Source organism: Terrapene carolina, unplaced genomic scaffold (assembly GCF_002925995.2).
Source record: "Terrapene carolina triunguis isolate 2854851 unplaced genomic scaffold, T_m_triunguis-2.0 Scaffold17, whole genome shotgun sequence".
NCBI classification, from domain to species: Eukaryota; Metazoa; Chordata; order Testudines; family Emydidae; genus Terrapene; species Terrapene triunguis.
The window spans coordinates 9,161,669-9,186,013 of record NW_020664368.1 but is presented as its reverse complement, the minus strand read 5'-3'; positions in this window follow the sequence as shown (position 1 = coordinate 9,186,013).

The following is a 24,345-nucleotide window of genomic DNA, read 5'->3' as shown; positions in this document are numbered from 1 at the left end:
CCTTGGCTGCTTTCCTGCTCAAAGAGAGAAAGACTTTCCAGGAGTTGTTGATCTATCAGTTGATCTGTGTTCGTTCAGGTGTCCACAATTCAAGAAGGATGTTCATAAATTGCAAAGGAGTTGGAGAAGAGCCACAAGAATTAAAGCCTTATACTGACAGACTCAGGGAGCTGAATCTATTTAGCTTAATAAAGAGAAGGTTGAGAGGTGACTTGGCTATAGTCTATAAGTACCAACATGGTGAACAATATTTAATAATGGACTCTTCAATCTAGAAGAGAAAGATATAATATGATCCAATGGCTGGAAGTTGATGCTAGACAAATTCAGACGGGAAATAGTGTACATTTTTTATGGTACAAGTAATTAACTATGGGAACAATTTACCAAGAGTGATGGTGGATTCTTCATCACTTACAATCTGTAAATCAAGATTGCATGTCTTTTTCTAAAAGATATGCTCTAGGAATTATTTTTGGAAAGTTCTGTGGTCTGTGTTATACAAGAAATCAGACTAGATCAGCAACCTTTGGCACACGGCCCGTCAAGGAAATCTGCTGGCGGGACGGGATGGGTTTTTTACCTGCAGCGTCCGCAGGTTTGGCCGATTGCAGCTCCCACTGGCCGCGGCTCGCCGTTCCAGGCCAATGGGGGCTATGGGAAGCAGTACGGGCTGCGGAATATGCTGGCCGCCACTTCCCGCAGCCCCTATTGGCCTGGAACGGCGAACCGCGGCCAGTGAGAGCCGCAATCTGCCGAACCTGAGGAGGCTGCAGGTAAACAAACCGTTCTGGCCCGCCAGCGGTTTTCTCTGATGGGCCATGTGCCAAAGGTTGCCGATCCCTGGCCTAGATGATCAGAATGGTCCCTTGTGGCCTTAGAATCGATGAACTATGGGCCAGAATGATTCTTGCCTCTGTACCCTAGGAGGACACACGAGATAAGGAAACAATTAGTTCAGCTACAAAACAGCCCAAAGTAAGAAATGAAAAAGCAATTCTGCACAAAAATAGAAGTAATAATTTACGGAATAAATGAATGAAAACAATAAATCATGCTCCTTACCTCGTCCAGTACTAAGATTTAAAGATGGTATTTGAGCTACTATGCCCAGAGTCAAGCATGCAGCAGCACTCCAAAAGACTGATGACCTGCCTGTACAACATCTGCTGGGGTTGAGGGTGTGACTCCTGTCTACCCAGCTCATGATCAGCCCCTCAAGTGGGACAAAGCCATTTGAAAGAAGTGGTGGTACAAACCAAAAATAGTGCACAGGTTCAAATATACATTATACATCATAGACAGTATGCACATACCCCGGGGAGCTGTGCCAAGCATTGTAATAGATCTAACAATACATAGGCCCTTCAGTATGTTCAGGGAGTGCTATGTTAGAGATGGTGCACTAGACACTCCTTTAATAACGTGCCTAATATCTGTACACTGTTGAATCTTGTATTAAAGGTCAATTAGTGGTACAATTGTCTCATGCAGGCACGTTCAAAGGTTCTAGAGGCTGGATCTTCTGAAGAAAGAAAAAAGTACAGTTACTTAACTTACAGTAGCTGTGGTTCTTAAAGATGTTGTCAATGTGGATCCCATGACCTGCCCTCCATCCCCACTCTTCAGAGTCCTCTGCTACCATGAGTTTCAAATGGCAAAGGAACTGAGGGAGGGATGCAGGTATTCTGTCCTTTATGCCCTTGTGCAAGAACATGAGGAGGCACAGGGCACGCTGGAAGCCATGGCAGTTCAATTCAGAAGACTCTGAGCTTGCATGCATGAGGCTCATGTGGGATCATGTAAGGTAAGCAACCATATTTTAAGTACAATAAAATGGACTATGTAAACATTCCATTAACTGTCATGCACTCAACAGTGAAATGAATTATGTGGTAGTAAAACAAGTTCTAGTTTAACAAAGCATTTAATAGATTCAAGGATTAGAAGGCCAGAAGGGACCCCTCTGATCATCTAGTCTAACCTTCTGCATAATTTTGAAATACTTCCTGTCCGAATTAGTGCATATCTTTTAGCAAAAAATCCAATCTTTATTGCCAGTGATGGAGAGTTCACCATGACCCTAGGCAACTTGCTCTAATGGTTAATTGCTCTCTCGGTTAAAAATGTGTGCCTTATTTCCAGTCTGAATTTGTGTAGCTTCAACTTGCAGCCACTGGATCTTGTTACATCTTTATCTTCTAGAGTGAAAAACCCTTTATTCAAATTTTGTTCCCCATGTAAGTACTTATAGACTGTGATCAAGTCACCCCTTCCCTGCTCTTTGTAAGTCTCAATAGATTGAGCGCCCTCAGGGTATCACTATAAGGCATTTTTGCCCAATCTTTTAATAATTTTTGTGGCACTTCTCTGAACCTCTCAAATTTATTGACATCCTTCTTGAACTGCAGCCACGAGAGCAGCACACAGTTTTCCAATAGTGTGTGTAGCCTAGAGAGATGAAGCTTGCTCATGTTATATAGAAATGTGTTGAAATGTAAATATGCCCAAAAATCTATTTCCTAAAAATAGATTTGACAATAGTCACGTGAGGCCTGATAATATATTATTATGTTTTAGGGTTCACCCAGGCCACTAAAGGGTTCGATCACCATCTGTCTTGTATACTTAGGTGATTTATGGTTGTGCAGCTTTGGTCCAGAGCTCTGACCCCAACAGCCTGCCAGCAGCCCACAAGCCTCACCCTGGTTTTGTCCAACCTAGTTATTCCTTGCAGGCTGACCTTTGTATATTTCCAGCCCCAATTTTCTCCCAAAATCATCTTACTGCAGAGACCGGTCCCTCTCTTTGGACCCTCACAGAGAAAGTGTTAGGTTCATTGCCTTTACAGAGACAATAAAACACTCCAACCTGTCAGCTTTCTAGAAGCACACACTTGACTGAACTTGCACAGCACTCATGATTTATAATGAAAGGAAACAAGTTTATTAACAAATGAACAGGGATTAAGTGATACCAAGTCAAAGGGTTAGATGTAGAAATGGTTAGAAGCAAATAAAAGTGAAAACACACATCTAAAAGACTAAAATTTAATCTAGTGTGATACATCCTTTATTCAAAATAGTTTCTTACCCACAGTCTCTTTTCCAGCTTTTACTGGCCAGGACCCATCATGGAGATCAAATTGCTTGGTTCTTTTGTCTCCTGAGGTGAAGGATAAAGATGGAGTCTCTCTTTGTTCTTTATATCCCGAAAGGAATGTCTTTGTCTTACAAGTCAGGAAGGCCTCCTGTGTGTCTCTGGGGTGGAGGAGCCATGTTAATTCTCTCTCTCTCAAGTTCAGGATCAAGTAATATCCTTGTGACTCCCTGAGGGGTCACGACCCCTGAGTTTGAGAACCCCTGTATACAATCAGGTGATTCAATTACTTATCATTTGAGGTTCAGACCCCCTGTTTTTATAGTTGAGGCTATGTCCCCCACTCATTAGGGTGATGGCTTTGTTTGCATTTTATGTACTTTTCATTGTCTCTGCCTGACTACCAGGTTGGTCAGACAAACAAATATATATTCCTTTGTCTAAGGCAGACTATGCTTATGCATTGTTTGCCAAACAAAATTTTAAGAACATAATTCTGGCACATATCCATATCTCTTTTTACACATCCCATACATACATCTCAAAAGAATATTAATAAATCACTGATCATTAGTTTTCCAATGATATATTACATACCACCTTTTGAGCATATACCATGACAACTGTGTATTAGGTGTGGTGAGTATGTCAGATCTGCCAAGAGTTGCTGTCACAAAGTAGTGAACACATCGGCCATAGTATCACACCTGGCTTTCCCTAATTTTGAAAATGCACCTGATGTAGGGGGCGTTCCAAAGAGGATGGAGCTAGGCTTTTCTCGGTGGTGGCAGATGACAGAACATGGAGCAATGGTCTCAAGTTGCCCTGGGGGAGGTCTAGGTTGGATATTAGGAAACACTATTTCACTAGGAGGATGGTGAAGCACTGGAATGGGTTACCTAGGGAGGTGGTGGAATCTCCATTCTTAGAGGTTTTTAAGGCCCGGCTTGACAAAGCCCTGGCTGGGATGATTTATTTGGGTTTGGTTCTGCTTTGAGCAGGGGGTTGGACTGGATGACCTCCTGAGGTCTAAGAACATAAGAACAGCCATACTGGATCAGACCAAAGGTCCATCTAGCCCAGCATCCTGTCTTCCGCCAGTGGCCAATGCCAAGTGCCCCAGAGGGAATGAACAGAACAGGTAATCATCAAGTGATCCATTCCTTGTCGCCCATTCCCAGCTTCTGGCAAACAGATCCTAGGGACACCATCCCTGCCCATCCTAACTAACTGCCATTGATGGACCTATCCTCCATGAACTTATCTAGTTCTTTTTTGAACCCTGTTAGTGTCTTGGCCTTCACACAGTCTCTTCCAACCCTAATCTTCTATGACTCTATGTAGGCGGCCCTGCAGTAAGTGTAGATAAGTGTCCATTTTTACTCCCTCAATTTGAGTTGTACTTGCTTGCCACATTTAAACATTCAGATTTTACTCCTTATATTTAAACTACTAATTGGGAACACACAAATCAGAGGTTACATGGTGCTAAATACAGAGGTAATATGGCCTCCATACTCCTATTCAATATTCCCTTGTTTATACATTCAAAGATCACATTAACCTTTTTGGTCTTTCTGCACTGGAAGCTCATGTTCAGTTGATTATCCACTATGCCCCCCCCCCCTATATTTTTCAGAGTCACTGTTAACCTGGACAGAATACCGCATCCTATAAGAATGGCCTAGATGTATACGTTTATATTTGGTCATACTAAAATGCATGTTGTTTTCTTGCTCCCATTTTACCAAGCAATCCAGATTGTTCTGTATCAGTGACCTGTCCTCCTCATTATTTACCACTCCCCCAATCTTTGTGTCATCTGCAGACTTTGTCAGTGAGGATTTTATGTTTTCTTCCAGGTCACTGATAAAAAATATTAAATACCATAGGGCCAAAAGCTTTAATTTTAATTAAATTAATCTTTAATGTTCTCTGTTTCCACAGCTGAATAAGATTATTCTGATTTCTGCCTCAGCTTGGTCTGAAAGTTACATTTTAAGGATAAAATCTCTGGGCAACACCAGTTCTATAACTCAAACAAAAAACAACCTGATTTAAACCTAATGAATAACTACAACTAATTGTATAGCTTTAGCCTGCATGCTCCTCAAGTAGAAAGGGCATTTGATTTGGAGTGGAAATTCCATAAAGTATAATATGAGTAAGAGGCTCAAGTAGTTTTGTGCGTTTTAAACTGTAAGCTAAAGTCATACCTCTCAAAGGGACTGTTTTGTATTCCTTCACTGATACATCTTGAACTCCTGTTGACAGCCCAAAGCGAATTTGCCACATTTTTCTTATATGTAGCTTTGCCATATGCCATTTACTCCCCAAATAAACTGTAGTTTTTAAAATCAGGTAGGAAGAATGTAGAACTCAACCTTAGATTTGTTTTGTTTTTGTGTTTGCTTGTTCATCACCTAGTGAGGATAGAGTGAAGTTTTTAGTAAATGAAAGTGAAAATATATTACAACTCAGCCCCAATCTTCCTTTTAGTTCACTCAGTTCAGCGACCCCCTAACAACTGATACAGCTCTAGCCATGTCTTCTTTTAGATTTCCGTCTTTCAAGTGGTTTGCTTTACAGTTTTTGTTTTAAGCATTTTCCTGCATCCCATACCATAGTCACTTAGTTTTAGAGCTACACATTATTGCTATCTTACTCAAATTGTATTTGTTAGTACAATCTAGTACTAACAATATTTATTGTATCCAAAACTAGTATGTTTAAATATGCAAAACGTAGCAATTCAAAGTTGATTCCTACAGCAACTGCAATTTGTACCTTTAAACATTCGAATAAATTATAAAGAGTCTGAGCCACTAAGCTTGGGGAAGTTTCATAATCTAATATGGATTGAATTATAATCAGCTAGCCCTCCTCCAAGGCCAAAATCATATTTTCACTGGATTGTTTATTCCACTACGCCGGCTGGATCAGCTGTGATGGAGACATAGAGCCGAGTTCCATCATCAGCATAAGCTGTGCCCAAAAATGAATCAGAAGTGAGTGCAAACTGAAAAGTAGAGTTGTTATATGAATTCGACATGAAACATTGACATTAGACACTGTTAAGTAATGAGACAGCTATGTATAAGTTTCCAAGTTCCATAGCTCCTTATAAAGCACATTGCAATAAACAAAGCTGGAGGTGACAAAGGCCTGGATAACTGGTGAAGAGAGGAGATGACAACTTCCTCATTAAGCAAAAATTAAAACCAAGCAATTTCTGTAACTCTAGCAAATATATTAAAAGAGGAAAATACATGTGCCTTATTTTGCATTTACACAAGGGTACTTAAGATAATGTTTGTCACTTAATTATTTGCCAGTAGTATGTTCCCTTTCCTTGTGTTGTTTAATCATGTAATGAATGACTGAGTTTCAGAATCTATATGTGCTTGGAGGAAAGTTAACATTGCCACTGGAGCTTTAATTCTGAATTTCTTGTGTTTTGTGGGTTTAAAATATAAAGCATAACAATATATTAATTTTTTCTTTAATTTCCTTAATTTAAACAAAATATTTAGAAACTAAAAATTATTCCTAGTACCTAGAAGAAGCCTCAGATCTATTGCTGAAAATCAAACATGCTTCACATGAAGCAATACTATTCCCTAGCCACAAGATGGTCAGCTGGTTTTAGCTATCAGACGACTCAAATGATTTGAAACTGAAGTTAGTTCAGTTTCAAACAATTTAGATGCTTGTTACTGTTCTTAAAAATTAGGGAAAAAGTAGAGGTGGCATGAACAAAAGCCCCTGATCCAACCATGCATGAAATACAGTAAGACATATATACAGCCTCTTCAATAGAGGAGTTTTGTCTGCCATTGTTTGGGTATGGTAGGCAATTTAGGGGTTGATTTTGGTCAACAAACAGCACCTAGAGCAAAGAAATGTAGTTCACTAAAGCTGTCTGATTTTGTAGGTACACAGTAATATGAGGTTCCCAGATACAAGGCAGTAAATGCAGCATACTACCTAAGAAATGTTTTTAAGTTGACAAAGAAAAAAAGTGTACAAGTAATAAACATTTTTAGATATAATATGTAGAAATTGATATACCATATACATGCAAAAATATTACAAATAGCATGAATCATCCTATGCAACATAATCATTATTACACAATACAGCACCAGGGCCTGATTCTTCATTCTTTACATTCACAATAAATCCCTTTGTATGAACATTTGCAAAATGCATCCCTTATTTTGTCTAGCCATAAACTGTGCCCCACATTTTACATAATTAAATAATGCCAGACAGTAGTCAAGATAAGGCGTTTTTTATACCTATATCTCTTACTTTTACCTGGTTCCAGGCTCCCAGCTGTCCCCTTCATTCCTAGATTCTTGGCCACCTACATGGCAGAGAAATCTAAACATAAGCAGAGGAGAAGATCGATATTATAGGCGGGACTGGTAGCATTGCTTATTTTTAAGGTTGCCCAATATTTCCCATTATAACAGTTTTTCTCAAACTGGGGTCACCGCTTGTGTAGGGAAAGCCCCTGGTGGGCCGGGCCGGTTTGTTTACCTGCCCTGTCCGCAGGTCTGGCCTATCGCAGCTCCCACTGGCCGCGGTTCGCCGCTCCAGGCCAATGGGAGCTGCTGGAAGCAGGGCGGGCCGAGGTACTTACTGGCTGCCACTTCCAGCAGCCCCCATTGGCCTGCAGCGGCGAACCGCGGCCAGTGGGAGCCGCGATCGGCCAGACCTGCGGACGGGGCAGGTAAACAAACCAGCCCGGCCCGCCAGGGGCTTTCCCTACACAAGCGGCGACCCCAGTTTGGGAAACACTGCATTATAAGATGCTGTTTTCAGTTGCCTATAACTTTGACAAACTTTAATCATTCAGGCTGAAATTTTACATGCTGGATATCTATCTCAGGCTGACACTTTTAAAAAAAAAAAGTCATCTAAAACAGTTCAGCTGCTAAAGAGAACAAGGCTGTGGGAAATTACATTATTTTGCCCATGTTAAAACATTCTGATAACTTGGTCCTTGAAAAGCTCTAGTGTCACCATTCTTTGGACTGGGGACTTGAAATTTGGCAGGAGGGTGGCCTTTGTATCAGGGATGAGCCTTTTGTCATCTCTGAGCAAATCTACCCAAATTGGGCTAAGTTATGAGCCTTTGAAAGATCACAGTTCTCACTTGCTCAGTAGATGCCTTAGATTTTAGCTTTAAAATAAAATTTGCTTTTAGATTTAAAATCTCTGAAGATTCCATCTGCACTGAGCATAGAATCATAGAATATCAGAGTTGGAAGGGACCTCAGGAGGTCATCTAGTCAAACCCCCTGCTCAAAAGCAGGACCAATCCCCAACTAAATCATCCAATGACCTTAAAAACCTCTAAGGAAGGAGATTCCACCACCTCCCTAGGTAACCCATTCCAGTGATTCCCCACCCTTCTAGTGAAAAAGTTTTTCCTAATATCCAACCTAAACCTCCCCCACTGCAACTTGAGACCATTGCTCCTTGTTCAGTCATGCTGAAGCCTGGGACTAAACAGAACTTTCTCTGTAACTGCAGCTTTGTACTGCAGGGGGCCATACAGGGTCCAGGTCCAGGTGCCTAAACTGAGACCAGGAGACTGTCTGTCTTGTGCTCTCAATTTCCTGCTAGGCTCAGGCTGTGTGGAGAAGGGAGCTGCCTGATTTGAGGGGGGTCAAAAAGTGAGGGTAGGGTGGGGTGGGGTGGGGAAGTACTGGGACAAGGAGGCTGGAGTGGGGGTGGTGGAAACTGGGACTCTGGAGGCTGGTGGGGGAAGAGGGAAACTGGGCCTGGGAGTTTGTGAGGAAAGACTGGGACTGGCTGGATAAGGAAACTCAGATTGGAAGCCTGGGGAGGAGCCTGGGATCCAGGGAAACAGTGATTGGGGAATAGTAGTCCATAGTTGGTGGGAGGGGGCGCAAGGAGAATGGGACTGAGAACCAATGAGGAAACAGGCTGGGAGCTGGTGAGGGAAATGAAGGTGCTGGGAGCCAGTTAACTAGCAAGGGATGGGGGAACACTGAGATCAGATGAGCTGAGTAGGAGGAAACTGGGACTGGTTGGACAAGGAGACTGAGTCTCAGAACCAATGGGGCAGGAACAGGGACTAGAGTAGAGCTGATCATGATATTTTCAACAGAACAGGTTTTTTAGGGAGAAGTCAATTCTTGGAAACCTTTTGCCAGAGCATATAGTTTCAGTGAAACTTTCAGTCCAGGATGGAATTTCTGCTGTGTAGGAGAGAAAGGGCGAGCCTCACCTAAGAATAGCCAAGTATTTAGGATACTCACCTGAGATGAGAGAGACCTGGGTTCAAGTCCCTGATTTAAATCAGACAGAGCAGGGGCTTGAACCTGGTCTCCCACATCTCAGCAGTCAATGCCTTAACCACCATGCTAATGGCGGTTCTGGGGAGAAGGGTGTGTTTTTTTATTTATTTTTTTTTAACAAAAAACAAAGTCCCACCCTCATGCAGAACAGGGAATTTTTGAAATCCCAGAATTTTTCACAAATAACCATTTCCCACCTAAAGCTGTGTGGGAGGGAAGACATAGGAGCAGGAGTGTGCGGGGAGAGACTGGGACAAGGAGCTGGGGGAGGGAATCAGGGGAGAGACTGAGACTGGATGAGGAACCTGGAGAGGGAGACTAGGACTGGAAGCTAGTGGGGAGATAGAGGGTGAGACAGAATGGATGAGGAGATGAGAACAAGGGAGAACTGGGATTGGCTGGACAAAGAGACTGAGAATAAGGTGTTGAGGAGGGAACTAGAACTGGTTGGCAAGTAAATTGGGACTGGGTGTGGGCACAGGGAAGATTAGGACTTGGTCAGCAAGCCCAGAGGGGAGACTAGGACTAGCTAGGTAAGGAGACTGGGACTCACCAGGCATGAGAGTGCTTCGGAGTGGAGACAGGCCCTTAGGACAAGGTGCCGGGGGTTGGTAGGAAGAGGGAGAACTGTAATGAGTCAGGGTTGTGTAATGAAGGAGGCTGTTGACCGTAGGACCCCTGCTTCATTTGTTGCAGAAGTTGGAAGGTGTGTAGTGAATCCTGCAGGAGACTGCAGGAATAGAAAGGAAGGTCTGGCGCTTAATGCAGTTGAGTGCTGTCCTGAAGAACTGGATTCTATCTCTGCCTCTGTCACAGAATTCAGATATGATTCTGGGCAAGTCACTTAAACCAAACTTTCCACTTGTTATCACTAATTATGTATTTCTCATTTTCTGCATGCCCAGCTTGATACCCTGAGGTCTGATTTGCAGAATTGCTGAACACTTAAAACTGCAACTGAAGTCACTAAAGCTGTGCTTTGAACATATAAAGTGCTCTGTAATGCCAAGCACTCTGAAAATTCAGGTCCTAGCTGCCTCAAATTGGGCCCCAAATATTACTGGAAACTTTTAATCTTAACCTCTGTCTCAGTTATCCATCTGTAAAATGGAGATAATACCATCCCCTCACTTCACAGGGGTGTTGTGAAGATAAATTAATTACTGTTTGTGAAGTACTCATATACTAGTGGTGAGTGCCACTGAAAAACCCCAGGAGGAAATAATTAATTCTGAATTCAGAGCAGGATTTGAATAGTGAGCAGTAAAAAAGGCATGGGAGCCATATACTGAACAATGAGGATAAAACAAAATATTGAGTAATTGCTTTTTAAGTGAATGAGGTAAGAGTCTGAAAAAATAGTAATTGAAGACTGTATCATAATGCATTCGCATAAAGGGCCCGATTAAGGTTGCATAGGCAATCTTAATTCTGGCATTTCCTAAATGTTGAGTGCTTGATTTGGTAACCATAAAAATATTATTTTAATGTAGGGTTTATTTTGTTTGTAACAGTAAAAAGAACAGAAAACTGTAGCATAAAGCCACTGTACAATAATTAAATTAGAGCATTTAGTAATAAGGCCAATAATAGAGGGCGAAACTCTAAAGCACATCCAGTGATGAAAACCTATTTTAAGATGTCTTTTGGATAGATGGGGGAAATATTTTAATATCAATATTTTAATATTCAAATGTACATGAAAACAATTAGAAAACACATTGTCTAAAGATGAAAGGTAGAGAATCTTATCTATTTTTAATCAGAAAAACATACTAGCATAACTTGATTGTCATTAAATATTTAAAATTACTTCATAGACTAAATTTCATTTTTGTTTAACACATTTTATATATTTATAACTCACAGTTTTTGCAGGAAGCTCCCAATCTCTTCTAACATATTCTAATGTATTAACTTTAATCAGTCATCTTGTTTATTATTAGGAGGAAAGCTACACTATTATACCTTATACTATCTAACAATAGCAATAAAGAAGTAGTACTACTAAACATTGTCATGTATGTATTAGCAAAGTGGTTTATATTTAATAAGTTCACTTACAGGTTGTTGGTTTTTTTTTTTGCAAGAAAATGTAATGCTTATTTAACACTTCTGATCCTAAGAAATTACATTTCTTCAGTATCACATAAGATATTAATCTTCTCCAAATTGGCTTGGTTCAGATATAGTAATAATACAGTATGTCACATTGCCAAGTGCTATGTGATAGTGTAATGAGACCCTCTATCATAACACACACAAGGGGACAGATCACGTGGCAACCTTAACACTGAAAATTCTTGCTTTTGTGGACATAGAATCTCAACCTATGTTTAGAGTTGGTCGGGAATTATGTGACAAAACATTTTTGTCAGAAAATGCTGATTCATCAAAATCCATAAGAATCAGTTTCCACAAAACTTTTTGTCAGAAAGGTTCCTTCAGACCAGGATGATACAAGAGACAGCAAAATAGGGAGTTGAACCTATCAAAGATGAGTGCCCTAAACACTGGGCTATAAAGTAAGGGTCTTCAAAGTACTCTTGTTGGAGCCATTCCACTTTGCATAAATAATTTAATATTCATTGGGTCAGAGAGCAAGCAATAGAAATTGACTCTAAAGCCTGGTAGTTAGGACACTCACAGGGGACGTGGGAACCCCAGTTCAAGTCCCTGCATCTCCCACATCTCAGGTGAGTACCCGAACCACTGGTTAGGGCTCTCGTTTTTTACAAAAAGAAGGTCTCTTTTATCCTGAATTTTTTTGAAATCTTGAAACTTTTCACAGGATGGGAAAACCATTTCCAGCTCAGCTCTACCTATGCAGTATTAACATAGTTTTCTGAGGGATCCTAAGTGAGAGGATATGGAGCCTTACATCTCCAGGTGACCTGTTAGAAATTAGAAACCAGCCCAGTTCAGTGGCAACAGAAAGTCTTGCCATCTGAAGACTATTCAATGGTCTGGAATAAGTATTTGCTCCCAGTCCAGTTCCAAGAGGACAGAAGTTTAATTCACAAGAGGAGTAACCTTGAATATTGGTGCTAATTTACATCATCAGTGGCAGTCTCAGTAGAAGACAAATTCTGACTGCAGTTACCACATAGCTATAAATCTGTAGTACTTCCACACAGCACTCCGAAGTTCTACAAGAGTAACCCCATTCAGTGTTGGGCCCCAAAGATTGAATGGACATGGAAACTAAACTTTTTGCTGCAAGGATCAAATCCTGGTCCTATTAAATTAAATACCAAAACTCCAATTAATTTAGAAAGGACCTAACCTTGGGCCTAACTGATATCTCCAGGTCAGAGTTGAGGTATATTGGGAAGGCTACATTACTGTAATACCTGTTCTCTGTATTATTCCAAGTGGTATGGTTTCCAAATCTTGTCAAGAGCCTTCCCTGAGTAATAAAACTACCATAAAAAAATCTACTTGCTTAATTCAGCATATCAGACTGTTCATATGTTAGTTTTCAATCTAAGTAAATTTATTCTATATTAACATAAATAATCTGAAATTAGGTATTTTCCGTCTTCTACCCTTCCTTCTAAGGACATAATGAGGTACCAGGCTTTTTAGAGATAAGGTTCTTTTTTTCTCCTTTTGACTTAGTGGAAAGGGATTTCTGTAGTACAGCTATCTTACAGAGACTGCCCCCAAACTTTGTGCACTTTTACATAGTATTGCCTTGCCTCTTCATTGGGAGGAAGTCGGTAGCTCAGCAGACTGCATTCTTTCTTCTTCAGCAGTCAGCCCAAGCATACACTCTTCGAACATGTAGGCTGATTACTGTGAACTCCCTGGTTTTGAGTCTTCTGGAGAAGAACTCTCTCCCCTCTGCTAGGATGTCACGGAAGCACTGCACAAGCATGTCATCTCACCACCATCAATTCCATTACATAACATTTAGTCTGGACAATGTCTGTCTCCATCCTAGTGAAAAGCTGGGCAGCTGTGCAAACCATACCCTGCCATGTCTTCTGCCCTCAGGATTCAGTTATGCCTACACAGCTGCAGAGCCCTGGTGGGTTGGGCCCTGGTAATTCCTTTAAAAAAAAAAAAAAAAAACTGTGATATTAATGAAAATGGAAAATGCTTTCAATTGATGGAATTAAATTTACCATAAATTCAGTAGTCTACCTTGTCACATTCAAATCGAGAAAACAAAAAACACTGTCGAAAATTCAATTTAGCATTACAGAGATTATTGCAGCACAACAGCCCTTTATCTGTAGTAGTGCATAAAAAAGCACTTCTAACAGTGCATCAATTTTCACAGCCATTTAGTAGATTAGAAAGCAATTGTAAACAGAGTAAAACCCACATTAACTCCTGTCAACAGCCTGCCTTTTTCTCAGTTATGGATTTGTTTGAAACAACAGTGAGGTCTAAAGTGATTGCATCAACATCACAGGTTGTATTATAAATATGAATGAACCCATTGTAATGGAATGCATAGTAATATATGGCAGGCATTTGTCCTCCCTATCGTTGTAACAGCTTCTCTAAAGGAAGAATAACTGTGACATAAGGGAACATGTCACCCTCTATGAGAAATAATTTCTCATGTTGTGAAACAGTAATTGTATCAAGAGACAGGTTTTTAAACTGCCCTTAGTTTTATATTCTAATAGTGTACCATTAATATCTGTCTGGTATTTCTTTTAGCTGAAACCAACCAAAAGTTACATAATGATAATCGAATATTTTTTTTAAATGAACTCGTTTAAATAAAATATCCTTCTACTTTTTTTTTTAATTTTTGGCAGGTTATTTTTCCGATCTCTGCTTAAAAGCATTAGCTCAGTAAGAGTAAAAGGGATACTTTATCTGAATAGAAAGCAGTCAATTAGCCTGGAAGCAATTAAAATGGAATTGATTTTTAATCATAGATAGAAATTCATCTTTACAGAGTTGAAGGTCCTCCATATAAAATGTAATTTAGAGTAACATTTGTTTTTTTCCAAAAGAAAAAATGTTTTTGATTTCTTTTACTACACTATGGCAGAGTTTGGTGCACCAGACATTTTCCCATACATATTAGATTACTAAACAGGATACTAGTGCATATCTTTTTAATTGCTTGCCTCTGTTAGAGTATTCATTTTCTCTGAGATAAGGGCATTTTCTATTCTGCTGCTTAATTTGTCTTTTGTTAGAAAAGCATGAAACTTCAATAAAGTTTTTACATAGCAAGCATTGTCTTACTTGCAACAGTGTGTAAAACCATAGATTGGTGTTTCTCATTAGAGAAGAGTACAGTACTTTAGATTTCAGTATTGAGCTACTATAGTTAAAGAGCAGTGCTGTTTGTACTTGATTGTACCTTCTCTCTGTTCTTAGAACATAGTTTTGAGATGTTCTAAGAATTAATTTTCATATGAGGCAAAAGTTAATATTTCATGTTTGTGATAAACTCTCCTAATGTAATAATTTTAATAATTAGAAAGCTATGGCTGTGATTTGGTGGAGATTGAGAGGATTATTTGAATATTCATCTTTTATCAGCTATTGAATTTTATGATGCCTATGGAAATGCACTGAGTAAATTATTCACATTGAATAAATTTTGCATGAAGGTTTTACTAACACGGCTAAAAAATTGCTTCTAAATTCACTCAGACAGATGGATTTTGTTCTCCAGGTGTTTGTATATTTTTGGTTTGATAGCCTATTTGGAATCATACTTCCTAACCTGCAAATATTTACATTTCATATTTGCAGGTTAGGAAGTATAAATTCAAGTTCCAATAACAGACATTTCAAATTAGTGAACATCTTTGTTTTACCCTGCGGCAGTAACCTTTTTCATTTTGTTTTCCCATATATGGTGTAACAGCTATACTAGGAAGAAAAATAATTTATTAGATCAATGCATTTTTTATAATTAGAGAAAATATTCTAGTGATTCTACATCTAGGTTTAAACTACTTTAAGCCAATAAAAGTATAAAGCGTATCACAAACCGTTGGCTCTATATAAATAATAATAAAGGACATTTATAAGCTAAAGTGTCACACCAGCAACATTTGCTGATGTAATTCTGTTGCTATGTGACCTGATCAAGAGAGATTGTATGAAGTATTAAGCCCAAACTGTTTCTTCAGGATTGGGGTATATCTGAAGAGATTTTACATAAAAAGTGTCCTGGATTTGCACTAATTTCTTAATTTTTAGCATGTTTTTAAAACTATTTTTCTAATATTTTTTTAAAATGTACAAATTACAGGTGATCAATCAAATGCTGTGTTACAGCCTGACCCAGGATCCACTGTACTGTCACCAGTCTTGTGAGTGGACCCAGTCACTGTGTTTCATTGTTTCTAAGGCCTGGTCTACACTAACCCCCCAAGTCGAACTAAGGTACGCAACTTCAGCTACATGAATAACGTAGCTGAAGTCGACATACCTTAGTTCGAACTTACCGCGGTTCAGACGCGGTCCACACGCAGCAGGCAGGCTCCCCGTCGACTCCGCGGTACTCCTCTCGCCGAGCTGGAGTACCGCAGTCGACGGCGAGCACTTCCTGGTTCGACTTATCGCGTCCAGACCAGACGCGATAAGTCGAACCCAGAACTTCGATCCCCAGCCGCCGAACTAGCAGCTGGGTGTAGACCAGCCCTAAGTCAACTGGTTCTAGATAGAGCTAGACACTGTTTCTAGCTTTAGAACTTTAGGGCATACTCCCAGGCTCAAACCTCTTAGACAGCATCTTTCTTTGAGATGTGGAATGCCAGCCTCAACCCCAGAATCAGTCTCTGAGAACTCCTGAGCCCCTCCCCCAGTCTCTTACACACACTCCCCAAGGCCGTGAGCACTCTACTCTGGGCTTCTAGTTTAACCTCTTGGGGGGGGGGCACAACATTGCAGGTAAGCAAGGAATACAGATATAGCAAAGGAATTTCTTAGCCACGGTGATAAGAACAGATTTAAAAATTTTATTAAGATAATGTTAATAATAAATTGTGAACAGAGTTTGAGCATAGAAGTTTCTGGTTATCAGGGAATAACATACAGATTATCGAGGGTGCAAAGTTTGGTTTAAGATAAGGTGGCACGAGGAATACATAATCTGCAATATCCCCGATTGGGGGTAAAAGGTTGATGGGTCAAAGTACAGACATTGAGATATGAGGGTATGAAGTTCATAAAGTGGCTATGTTCGGGTGTGGAGTATAATGAGTGGATATGATGAGGAGGATGGATTGACCCTCATTTGGTGAGATTTAATGTTTAAGGAGTTTATGGTTCCAGTTCATATAAACCAACGGAGAAGGTCACTTGGTCCCTTTCTCGTAGTGGGAGAACGATGTCACTCTGGCTCACGCCTCCTGGTACTGTCGGTGGCCGGTGATGTGCTCGATGTAGATGTCCCTGGATTACTCTTAAAACACTCTAGAGATACAAATATTTGAAAACAACAAAAGTCTTGAGGCACAACCTCCCCTTGTCTGATCTCATCCTTTCTTTGAGTTCAGGTTTGATAGCATTTCAGACTGGGCAGAGTCCCTCATGTCCTCTGTCTCATGCACATCGTTCTCTGCACACAGAATCCCGCTCTTAAATAGGCCTTTGTGTCTCTGCCCTGTGCTCCACTAGGAAGCTCCAGCTCCCTCAACCAGTCATGCTGGCCCCACCTGTGTAGAAAAAAACATAGTTTCTTGGCGGTGGGCCATCAGTTGAAGTTGACTCATTCAAAATGGATAACCCCAGATGGCTCTCAATGATTAGTACTTCAGTGAAGTGTGAAGCACCTCTCCAGGCTAAGGTAGCTGTCTGGAATGCAGTACAATAGGCTATCCTCAGGAAAGTTTACACATGTTCAACACATAATACAAATTCATAATTTGATACAGGCATATCCCACTCTGTCTCTCAGCATTCTGGGTGAATATCCTTATTCTATTAGCAAATACGGTATGTGTTTCAGCAACCAAAAGCCTCCTACATAACTTCTCAAGCTGCATTCATGCTGAAGGGGAAAGGATAACCATAAGCAACCGTACCATCTTGCCTGAAGAAGTCCATAGCAGAAGAATAAGGCATTTCCCTCACTGAAATGTAATTTGGGAGCAGATTCCTATATAAAAAGAAGATTGTGGGAAATGATCCTACACTGTTAATGGGGATGGATTAGATGACCTAATCATTTCAACTGAGTTATAACATTTATGATTCTATGAAGGTATCAAATTCTCCTGTTACTGCTGGCAGTTTTATCAGTTATAGAAAGAGAATATCATATCTTTGTTAGTTTAGTAAAAAAAAAAAAAAATGAGTTATCTGTAGCCAAAAGACACACATCCTTCTCTGTAACAACCCACTGGAAACAATAATGTGATACCCACTTATAAATAAATAAGAGCATTAAGGGTCAGATCTAACTCTGATTAAAGTCAGTAAAAGGCCCCCATTGACTTCAGAGGGAGTTAGAACAGGCCCTACCTAGCCATGTTTAAATGTTACATACTGTAGTATATTTAACATACATCATACTATGCAAGATTTTATTTATTTATTTCATAATACCAAACATAATGCAAATAGGAGTTTAAACAAATTTAAAATTTTTAAAATTAAAGAAAGAATTCTGTATTCTTATTCCAAATAAAGGTTAGAGCCCAAGAGGGGAAAAATATCAAGAATAAAAGTTGGTGTTGAAAGAAATATGGTTTGAGTTATATATGTATCAGCATGCTGAAAAGCCAAACTTGCTATTAAAAACCACTTAAAATATTTTTTAAATGCAGAGGGTGTAACGTGACATCTAATATAAAGTAAAAACAAGCAAATGATATATTTAAACCACTCTTTAATAGTTCATAAACAATTGTTTTGTCAGAATTTTTAAAATATATAGATGTACAGTGCCGTAAGAAGCACCTCTAAAATTCTATACAATTGATTGAGTATGCTATAAGAATCTCATCTATTTCGAATTGTATATCTTTCAACTTTATGCCTGTGGATTGAGCATTCAGTAATTGTTTAGCATAAGTTTTTTTAAACTGGAAAATTGTCTCTATGGTTAGTTATTTTATTACATATCTCCAATCAGAATCCAGTCCTTTTTCCCAAACAGAATGGAGTGCCAGCCAAGTATTACAGGCCATCAGCCCTTGGTTCTTCTGAAATATTCTTCTTCTTGATCTAGTTCCAGGAGCGCTGCCAGCTTTTCTGCCGCCCTAGGCGGCGGAAGGTCCCGCCCCGAAATGCCGCCGCCGTCGCTGCCCCCCAAATTGTAACGAGGCGGTCGCCTAATGGGTTGCGCCAGCCCTGTCTAGTTCATAGGACTGTGAAATGCTGTCACTATATTTTAAGGGGATTACATGTTTCTAAACGATGCTTTGAGTATGAATGGGAGACTTTTCATAAGAGTCAGCTCTGCACATTTTCCAGGCCACATTTTCCAGAGTAGTTTGCTTTGCACCACACTGCCCTGGAAATCTGACTCTATAGTGACATTAACATGTTCTTGGAGAATCATCCTAGTGATCCGCTGATGACTTGAAGCTGATACAGAGGCTTTTATGCCATTCCCATTCTGTGTAGTCAGTGTAGCAGAGAAAATTGGCATGGCAAGAGGAAGAAGTAGGTTCCCTTGCATGACATTAGCCCTCCATTGTTTTCTACCCCCCACTGGCCGTTGCAGCTTAGCATTGGTTTAGAGTAGCCCTCTGGCTGTGCTGGACTGTGTGTTCAGCCATATGTATGTGAGATTGTGAAACAGAATCCTGAGCCCTAACCTGCAGTACCTGGTATGCACCTGCTGAATGACCACTAAGGTACGATGTGAATAAGAGTTGCAGCCACAAATAGCTACTACCTAGATACAGATTGTAGGGCAGTGAGTCTGAGCAGTATGTGGACCAACTGGACACTCTTCCATCTCAACCCTCCTTAATTCCCACAGAATAGACTACAGTAGAGCTGAGTTTAATTGCATGAAGATGGCTGCAGAGTCTCCTGTGTAACTTCTGTGCATCAGCACCACCACCCAGCACAAGTGGTTCCTTCCATGGCTCCCAGGATTTTTTACCTTAATGGAGTGTTCAGTTCCTCCTCTTTGTTCTTCCCTGTGCTCTAAGTAGCTACTGCAGGAGAGAAACAGAACTCTGAATGTTGGTCTGCCTGGTTCAAAAGCCTTTCATCTTTAACTTTGTTATTGTAGTGTTTTAGTCAGGGTTAGGATTACTGTTTTCCAGTGTTTGCATAGGATCAGTGGGCTACATCCGGCAGTTTGTGTTACACGTGAAAGTAATACAGTTTACACAGAACTAAACATCCTCAGTCAAGCATCTGCGAATGGATTATGTACTTGCATATAAAAAAGTGCCTCATAAATTTAAAATACATTTCAGCAGAATCTCTTTCATGTAGTACAGTATTATTCCTGCATGCCTGGAAGAAGATGAAGCTATATGTAATTTGATATGGCAAATGACATTTTATTTCTTGTTTAGATTCTGAGAGGTATGTACAGCTCAGATTTACTTTTGAATGAAAGATGGAATGTTGCATAGGGCTTTTTTAAATTCACAAGTTTTGTGATAAGTTTATTTAGAAGTAAGCAAAGGTTCCTCTCTAGAGATCAGCAACAAAGTCTCCCGTTGTTTATGAATCTAAAATACTACTACTCAAAAATAACATTCATTTGTGATTTCTGTTTTTCCCATAATGGTATTCTGGGTTCTTTAAACATTTTTTCCCCTCGATTAATATGCTTCCTTAAACTCTTTGTTTGATGGAATATTTTAATGTAACATCATGTTTAGCATGTTTACCAACATTTTTTTTTTTTTTTTTTTTTTTTAACCCTTGCAAATTTAACTTCTGGAGTTAAGTGGAGTGTGAAATTTCCCCTCTCCAATACTGAGATTCGTTCTTACATGACACGGACAAATGGAGAAATGAATATATATAAAATGTGATGGTGTGGTATGATACAAGGTAGAAAGGTTTTATCATCATGAGTTTCACATGGATGCATTGCTTGCAACCACCATAGCCACTTGTGAGTTAGAGGTTACCTCAAACAGGCGGTGATAACATCTTTATGCCATTCCACACCATTGTTTATTTTTTTTATTTTCTGCATATCTTACTGAAACACTATTTTAGCAATGTTTTAGAAAGTTTGCAAAACTTTCATTGAGACTTTTTTAAAAAAAATTCCTTCGTTGTATAAGGAAAGATGCCCTATTTACCATGAATTCAACCACACAGGGCTTAGAAGACATTTATTAAAAAAATTTAAAGTAGCTTTTCTATACACACAGTCACATTTTTAAGAATGCATAACTAGAGGAAAAAGTAGGACATTTAAATGAGATTTAGGCACATCTTTTATTTAAAAGTCTTAAAACTGTAATTTGAAATATAATGCAGGCCTCAAAAATGCAGATATCTGACACTTGAATAAGTACAGAATTATTAGTGATAACAGTAATTCCTTGTAACATATTATGTTACATCCTTAAATTTATTTTGAAAGCATTAACCAAAGGAAAGGGAAACAATCATGTAAACTAAAAGTAGAAAAACTGTAAATAGGTTTTTCTGAATGATGTCAGGATAGAAAATTTAATGTGTCCTGTTATAAATAATATTTAGTTAAATTCTCAAAGTAATTGAGAGAAATTTTTTGATAATTTTGATAAAGTAGGAAATGATAGCTTTAGTGATTGGTAAATCTCAGTGGGCTTTGGTGTAATATTTTGTTCTCTGAGCTCTTGGGCTGTTCAAAGATTTAAATATAGAACCGAAATGCATTTGACCACTCAAACCCCAGGGAAATACCTTAAATTTGTATGTTTCTCTGTGTCACTGATTGCACGTGTGTATTATTCTCCTAATTACCCCACAAGTAATTTTCTGATGTGTGATAATGTGCAGGTCAGTGCTCTGCAAGTCCTTCAACACGACCTTTCATTGAATAATTGTCCTATCATCACCTTGATTCATGGCTGTATATTTCCTTGATTTTTTTTTCTCTTACTCAAGTTAGCTTAGCAACCAGCTCACACATCTTTTATACTTATTATTCAAGTAATCACCCTCTGCAACACACAGAAGCATCAATTAAAGCATTACAATGAAGTATTGTGTTTTGTTCAGAATTCTATGGTATCAGGAGTTAAATTCCATTTAGCATGATTCAGGCCTTCTTCAAGAGGCTGACCTGTATTTAAAAAAAAAAAAAAAACTTCTAAACAAAAAAGTGCCTTATCACAAACTACATGAAATGGATCATAAAATTACATTCTGCTCTTTTAAAAAGACACTTAAGCTTCTTTGAAAGATATGTCGATTTAAATGTAGCACTAAAATGTCTGATGGCTGAACATTCATTTTAGATTAGAAGTTTTGTCAGATGTAAATCCCTTTTATAACTGCTTTATTGACTCTTACCTGTTTTCTTCATAAACATTTTCTGGCTAATTTTCAAATTTGGGTGAATTTCACAGCAAATTATTATTAGAATGGGACTTGAGTACCCAGAAGCTGTCAAGATGGTTCAGTGATTTAATGTCAGTGTCCTGCAGCTTTGACTGTAATCAGCAGATGCTCTGGTATTACCATAAATGTTTTCTTAACCACCTCTGTCAAAAAAGGGAAAATATTTCCTGCTTGGAATCTACTGCTTCTGATTAAATTCAGTTTGGCTTCTTTTGCATAATTAATGTCCCATGATGATCTCTAACCTTTTGTTTTTAATATCGCCTCTTGGTCTAGACACACACTCTTTGCAGGGCTGCTCAGTTAAGTCAGAGCAGACAAAAGGAAACTGAATGAGTTTGTACATGAGCCTTTATTTCATTGGCTCAGAAGTTCTATACTTTGTTCTACCCTGAGTTGTCAAAGAACATGAAAGGTTCTGGTTCTTTCAGTCTTTTTGATTGTTGTGTTGGCTCTCTGTTCTACTTCTGAAGGCTGTTTCTGTAAATGCTCCTGTTTATATGGTTTAGACGTGCTGTGCCACTTAAGAGTTCTGATTTAGAATTCACTTAGCCTCAATCTGTAAATTATGTTAAACATGCATTCTAATACAATCAAGTAACATGTATCCATAGGGTATGTCTACACTGCAAAAAAAAAAAAAACCCAAAAACCCTGCAGCAACGAATCTCAGAGCCCAGGTCAACCAACTGGGGCTCGCACTGTGGAGCTAAAAATAGCAGTGTAGATGTTTAGGCTGAAACTGGAGCCCCAACTCCAAAACCCTCCCCGCTCTCTTGATTTCAGAGCCTGGGCTCCAGCCAGAGCCCAAATGTCTACATTGCTATTTTTAGCCCCATAGCATGAGCCCACATCAGTTGACCCAGGCTCTGAGACTCGCTGCTGCAGATCTTTTGTTGTTGTTGTTGTTTTGCAGTGTAGACATACCCTTAGTTATCTGACTTATTGTGCATACCTGTTATGAGTTATAGCTAAAGTGCAGTTGTATAATTGATGAGGAAGGTAGGCAACTGTAAATGCCACAAATCAATTTCTGATATTAAGCTGAAGTCTTTGTAGTAAAATAGATGCTAGGACTCTAAACCTTAGACTGTAAAGTAATAAATGTATTTATCACTGGAAAGATGGTGGTAGTATGCCATTAATGTTCTTAAATACAGCCTTCGGGGGGCTGGTACAACAGCTGAATAATTCACTTTCACCTATGGCAATGTGTCTAGAATCTTTCTCAGATCATAAGTAAATGGAATTTGGAACTCTCAAGACCAGCCTCAGTAGTAAATCATATCTCAAAAATAAAATCCACATTTAAATACAGAGGAAAGCCTGACTCCATACAAAGGTAATTTCTCTCATTTGTGGTTGAACTGATGTGCAGTATTCTAGGAAATTTATAACATTACTTTCATGTGTGGTATACTGGTGTCTCACACACAGTCCTGGAGAGCTCCCTCTGGCTTATCATTCACCAGGCTGTTGTGTTCATGGTCCATATCACTGGAGGTTTTAAGCCTCCTAAGTCTGAACAGTCAGGGATGATCCCCAGCTTGGGTTCTCTAAGCACACTCTTGAGGTGCAAATCCTCTGTCTAGCTCTGCCCTCTGAGAGCTGAGACCCTGTGGTCCAACTACCTAGCCCCTAGGACCAGTACTGACCCCTCAAGAGTGCTCACAGTTCAAGCACATCATATCCCATAACTGCAGCCATGTAGGTATTCTGGATTTACAGTTTGACTTTTCCGGGGCAGGTGATAGTGAAAACAAACAGACACAAAGAGAGACTTTGCACAGGGTTCTAAACATGATTACTCTTTATTTAGCAAGACAGAGACACAGCTCTAGACAAAATAATAAAGACATCCGTATGCATTTCCCTGCCTCAGTTTCCATCACTTTGGAGAGTTCTTTGAGCTTGAACAGAGTCCTCTGTGGTGCCCAGGATCCTTCGGTAGTTCATGGCTTCTCTTCAGAATCATTGAGTCAGTCTCTCCCACTAGATCAGTTAGCTTCCTTCTTCCTCAGATGATCCTGCAGTTAAACAGGATAACCCCAATACAAAAGCATGCCCCTCTCTCCTGCTCAAGCTTCCTGTCTGGCTCTTTCAGTCCCACAAATTTATATGTTCCACCATTAACACCTCTATCCTTGGTTCAGCTGCTGGGGATTTTCCACTCTCTATTTCCCCCTCACTGCAGAGAAACTTGGTCAAGCTGGTTTCCCAGCTCAGGCAACCTCACATGAGCATAGCCATTTTTTGGTCAGAGCACAGTTGTAGAGGTTATCGACTGACGATCTGGTGATCCTTTCTGGCCTTACCATTGTCCTTGGCCTGGTAGTGATGTGGCACAGTCCTTGTTGGCAAATGGTGGATTCCACATACACTGGTGCCTTCCATGATTCAACAATTTCATAACAGCCAGAATTCATAAGTCCCATATAGACAG